Source organism: Dromiciops gliroides, chromosome 3 (assembly GCF_019393635.1).
Source record: "Dromiciops gliroides isolate mDroGli1 chromosome 3, mDroGli1.pri, whole genome shotgun sequence".
NCBI lineage: Eukaryota > Metazoa > Chordata > Mammalia > Microbiotheria > Microbiotheriidae > Dromiciops > Dromiciops gliroides.
In genome coordinates this window covers 140,873,548-140,879,547 of record NC_057863.1, presented here as the reverse complement: position 1 = coordinate 140,879,547, position 6,000 = coordinate 140,873,548, and the positions used below count along the sequence as shown (strand labels likewise).

Genomic DNA, 6,000 nt, shown 5'->3' with positions numbered 1-6,000 from the left:
TGATCCTTTAATGTTGAAGCTTCCAGGTCCTGAGCAATTCTGACTGTGGCTCCATAGTATTTAAATGGTTTCTTTCTGACTGCTTGGAGTATTTTCTTCTTCACCTGATAATTCTGGAGTTTGGCTAGTATATTCCTTGAAGTGTTCCTTTTGGGGTCTCTTTCAGGAGGTGATTGGTGGATTCTTTCAATGATGATTTTATTTTCTTATTCTACAATTTCAGGGCAGTTCTCCACAATAATTTCCTGGAATATGGTGTCTAGACTCTTTTCTATAGCAAGCTTTTGCACTGCTTTTGCACTTCTTTTTCTGTTTGGCTAATTTTTTCTCTCATTTAGCCAATTGTAGTTTTTAAGGAATTGTCTTCCTCATTCATTTTTTGTGCTTCTTTTTGCAGTGTAGCTCTCATTTCTCTGATTTCTTTCCCATTTCTTCTTCTACCTCTCTTATTTGGTTTTTAAACCCTTTTTGAGCTCTTCAAAGAGGGCTTTTTGGTCTTGAGACAAGATTATCTTCCCTCTTGAGTCTTCACTTGTGGGCATTTTGACTAACTCATCTGTGTTTGAATTTTGGTCTTCCCTTTCACCATAGAAGTTGTCAATGGTAAAGGTCCTTTTTTGTTTCTTGCTCATGTTGTAGGCTATTTTTAAAGTTATCAAGTTGAAGTCTGCTTCTGGAGCACAGGGTTCAGAGTCGCAAGCCTCTTACTGCTTTCAGCTGCCCCACTCTTGCCTGCCCTACTCTCAGCTGTGTCGAGTTGCAACAGTGTTGAGCTGCCCACTGAGCTGAGCTTTGATGAAGTAAGCTGCCAGCTGAGACAAGTGGTGCTGAGCCACACTGAGCTGAGCTTTGTTGAGGTGAGCTGCCACCTGGGATGCTGAATTGCCCTCCCTTTTTACCCCAGTTGAGACAGACCTTTTATGAAGTCTTCTAAATTATTTCACATAGCAGAATTTTGTCTCTCTTTTTGTAGGTTCTGTAGTTCCAGAATCTGTTTAGAGGCTTGTTTTTTTTTGTTGTTGTTGTTTGTTTTTCTTTGGTTTTTTATTGATATATTTTTTATTTTTTAATTTATTTTTTTGGTTGGGCAATGAGGGCTAAGTGACTTGCCCAAGGTCACACAGCTAGTAAGTATCAAGTGTCTGAGGCTGGATATGAACTCAGGTCCTCCTGAATCCAGGCCCAGTACTCTATCCACTGCACCACCTAGCTGTCCCCCAAAGACTTGTTTTAATGTTGTTTTTGAAGGAAATACGGGAAAGCTCAGGAAAGTTCCTAGCTTCTCTCTGCCATCTTTGCTCCACCCCTGGAAATCTTCAAGAGCTGATCTTTAAGCCAGAAAAAAAAAAATAGGTTGAAGTGCTTCCTCTGAAATATGCTTTCATGATAAGGTTCAATGAAGATTCCTACTTGTACTGGAAAACAAAGTTTCTTCATTTAGAATTTCTATAGATGGGCAAAATCATGATTCTAGTCCCCATCTACTTGAAATCTTTTTCTTCATGCAAATTAATCTATCTGTTTATCTATCTATCTATCTATCTATCTAGACAAGTGATAGAAAGACAAGTAATCATTGTTCTTTTTATACATCATACCATTGATCCTCCATACTACAGGGGGAATGGCATTTATTTTGTACTATATCAGAACATTATAATATTATATAATATATCAGAATATTGGAAGATAAGGTAATATTTTGAAAGCTCATTGAAAGCATATTCAGAAATACTCCATTAATTGACTCTATGAAAGGAATGATATATACTGTATTGTGTTTCTTAATGGCTACAGTTCAGATAGGTCTCTATTTCAAAATACTTTATGCTCTATAATTTGGGGACTGAGAATATTAAGTATAGTGACCTACAGTAAGTATTTCTTTCATATTTTTAATGGAAGTATGTTATTTTATGTAGCTATGCCAGGGTTCTTTTTCTAATGATGCTCTGGTTGTGGTGTAGTTATGTATTTAATTATTTGGGGGGGGGAGGTGGGGCAATGAAGGTTAAGTGACTTGCCCAGGGTCACACAGCTAGTAATTGTCAAGTATCTGAGGTAGAATTTGAACTCGGGTCCTCCTGAGTCCAGGGGCAGTGCTTTATCAACTGCACCACCTAGCTGCCCCAATGTTTTTAATTCTCAAAGTTATTTTGAAGTTTTTGTGATAAAGGGAATTTTTCTCTCCTAGTTTATAAGATAAAATTCTAGCCATTTGATATTGTATTTCTAGACTAACTGTATATGCTGTTTTTAATCTTTTTCATATGGCATACACATATATATATGTAGGTACATTTATATATGTATATGTTTGTGAATATGATACGATATGATACAGTACAATATAATATAATATATTAGAGTATGATATTATATGATCAATATAATTAGTATAATTAATGTGGTATAATTTATATAATATAATACAATACAGATTTATTTCTGTAAATTTTAGACATTTTATCCTGTGCTGTGAAAGTACTAAACATCTTTCTATCTTGACAAAGATTATTGCTTCTTTTTTTCCCCTCTAGATGCCTTGGAATTATGATTCCTATCTTTTCTTAACATTGGGCTTTTATTTGGACACTTTCTAGATCTCTTGTCATCCATTTTCCTATGCTAGTTATTTTTGTTAATATATCATGTATATGTTAGTTGTTCTAAAATATATCCTTCCTTTTAAGTTTTGACTTCAGAATTCTACTTAGTTCCTTAACATACATAGCCAAATATGTTCCCTTATAACTTCTTTTCTGTTTCTCATATGGAAAAAAAGCTAAAATACAATGGTAATTATTAGCATTATCCATTGGTTTAATTTAACCTTTGCATTCCAGCCTAAGGCAATTACTCCGTTTTCTTTCTGAATGTAGATTAAGAATGTTAAATTTTTATTGTCTAAGTATATATTTGATATCTATGGATAAAATTTCTATGATATGAAACAGATATCTAGAGTATATATTGGATTGATCCATTTACAACAATTTTTTTTTTAAAGTTGTAAAATAATTGCTTTCAATTTGGACAGAAAAATTTTCTTTAAAGATTTTTCTGGAACATTCAAAATCTGAGATAAGTCATATTCACATTTTTATTTTAATGGAATATTTAAAATAGAGATATCAATTAGTTGATTGTTGTCCTTTCACCTCAAAGAGGACCAAAATCATATCACTATGGTAGGATGAAGGTATGGTGTCTGAGTGTGGTTAATTAGATCAATATGAACTTGGAGGACTCTACAACAGATTGGACATAATTATTCCATATAAACATTTGGAGTGCAGACTTCTCTAAATTTGCACATCTCATGTTTCTTTGAGCTACTACAAATTCTCCTTTGCTCACAGAGTAAAGAAGCTATTTTGATACAGGAACACTATGCTGGTCAGTTCTGTGCCAGTGTGTATGTTCTTCAGAGATACCTTGAATGTATTCTTGTATCACTTCTTCTTAACTCCATGTGAAAGTTCACCTTGTGTAAATTCTCCATAAAACAGTCTCTTAGGCACATATAGTCCATATGAATAATTGCAACTTAAACTTTTGCATATCACATTTCTTATGAGCTACTGCAGTTCATTTCTCTTAAGAGTAAAGCACTTTTTTTGATATAGGCATGCTATATGTTCTGTGGTCCTGTACCAGTGTCTCCCATGACTCACAATCAATCCCAAAGTTCTTCAGAGAGATCTAGAAAGTGTTCTTGTATTGCTTCTTCTGATGTCTGAAAGAGGACTTGCCTTGTGTGAGTTCTCTGTAAAATAGTCTTTCAGGCAAATGTAGATTAAGCATTTGAACAATGTGGCCAGTAGATTGAAGTTACACTCTCTGCAGTAGAGTTTGAATGCTTGGCAGGTCAGGTCAAAAAAAGACCTCTGTATCCAGTATTTTACCTTTCTTTTTTTCTTTTTTCTTTGTTTTGTATTATTTTATTGAAAGTTCTCAGAGGCTGTTTACCTTTTCTTCTCCACATCCTGTTCGGCAGCCTCCTTGGCTCATTTTTCCCAGATGCCAAAGAAACAGGCATTGGCCTAGAGCCATTCAAAGCAAATTTTTCTCATCTTCAATAATGATGCGAGCTTTCTCTTTCTTGTAGACATTTCTGATTGGCATAACTGGTCCTGTAAGATGGGCTGTGAATTTGAGTTCTTCAGGAGAGCTATCTCCCTTCTTGGGTACAGATGGTTTCCTTGGGAATAGGTTCAGTTTGGATGTATGTTCTTTCAGCCGCTGCACATTTGCCTGGAGAGACTCTGTAGACTTATTTTGGTGATGAGGGTCCACAGAGACACCAGCGGTCTGTGCCACATTTTTATGGATTTCAGCCACCCAAAGATCTTCCGAGCTGAATCCTCTACCAGCATGTACTTTGGTGTGGTATCAGACAGTAGGGCACATCACAATGGGCCAGATAAGACCAGAGCCAGGGTAAGGAGCAATTCAATGGGCTTTTGCTTGATGGACCTTTTGTCTCCTGATCTTCCTTGGCAGGCTGGTTAAACCATGTGGCAACTCGTCTTTACCCATCTTTGTGGAAATGGGGCTTCAGAGTCATGCCATTTCATCTGGCACCATGGCTGCTTAAAACCTTCCTCATGGGCGTGACAGCCAAACTGAACGGGGAGTACTTTCCTAGTGATCTTCAGAATCTTCCTGAGACAATTCAAATGGAAGTAACTCAGTTTTCTTGCATGGCAATGGTTTATTGTAAAGATTACATAGGCACACAAAAATGAAGTCAGTACAATGGCTCCATAGACCTTCAGTTTAGTAAAGTTTAATACCTCTTCTCTCCCACACCCTCCTATGGAACCTCCCAAATATTAAGTTATCTCTGGCAGTGCATGCATCAACCTTATCTTCTATGTGGACATCTCTAGAAAACATACTTTTATTTAAAGTAATAAACATTTTTATTCATAGTTTGGGGTTCCAATTTTTATTCCTCCTTCCTCCATCCCCTCACCCCTCCCTGAGGCAGTAAGCAATCAGATGGAGGTTATTTATACATAATTATGTAAAACATTATCATATTAGTAATTTTGCATATGAAAACTTGAATAAACGAAAAAACAAATGAAAGAAAGTAGAAAATAGTATGCTTCAGTCTGTGTTCCAACATTATCAGTTCTTTCTTGGAGGTGGATTATGTTTCATCAATAGTCTTTTGCTATTATCTTGGATCATTATATTGTTGAGAATAGTGTGTAAATTTATTTTGATTTGGGGACCCTACCTTTAGGCTGAGATCAGAAAGCCTTAGGCCCTCAGGGTCTCTTCTGTGTGGGAGGGGCTGGTGCCCCTCCCCCTCTGCTTCACCTGAGCCAAAAAGCCCCGTGGGCTGTACAAGAAGCCAGGTCAGACAGCTGGGGGAAAAAAAAGCCCCAGCTTCCTCTGACCTGAGCAAGGCTATCCAAAAGATCCCGGATAGCCCGTGCTGAGGCACGTGAGGCTGGAGCGCACCCCCCACCCCCTGCACCAGATGCAGCCCTGGCTGGAGGATTAGCTTGCTCTGTGGAGGCACAAGAAGCCCCGAGATTTGAGTGGAGAAAAGAAAGGTATATATAGACCCGGGGGTTAGACTTTGGGGGACGGACAAGAAGAGGTCAAGAGGCTGCTGATGAGGCGGCAAAGGTTGGAGAAGACACACAGGGGGCTACAAGGAAGCAGGAGAGGACAAGAAGGACTAGGAGCAGAGAAAAGAGAGGCCGAAGGGCAGACTGATGGAGCATACAGACAAAAGGTCGGTGAGAGAGAAACACAGGGGTTCAGCAGTGGCAGTAAGGAGAGGAAAGTTAGAAGCAGGGGGATTTACAAAGTGAAAGGGGCTCAGAGTTAGAATAAAGTACCTGAGTGCCCTAAGGCAAGCGGTGACTAAGACCCTTATTGTATTAAAGAAGTTCCAAAGAGATGCAGTGGAAAGAGAAGTGCCGCAACACAGTCAGGTTGTACATTTTATTTCCCAGTATTCTTAATTTTCAATAG

General features: G+C 37.9%; 1 pseudogene; it reads right to left on the bottom strand.

Moving 5' to 3' along the window:
- Window positions 1-3,968: 3,968 nt before the first annotated feature.
- LOC122747243 lies at window positions 3,969-4,576 on the bottom strand (annotated as a pseudogene).
- Window positions 4,577-6,000: the final 1,424 nt, after the last annotated feature.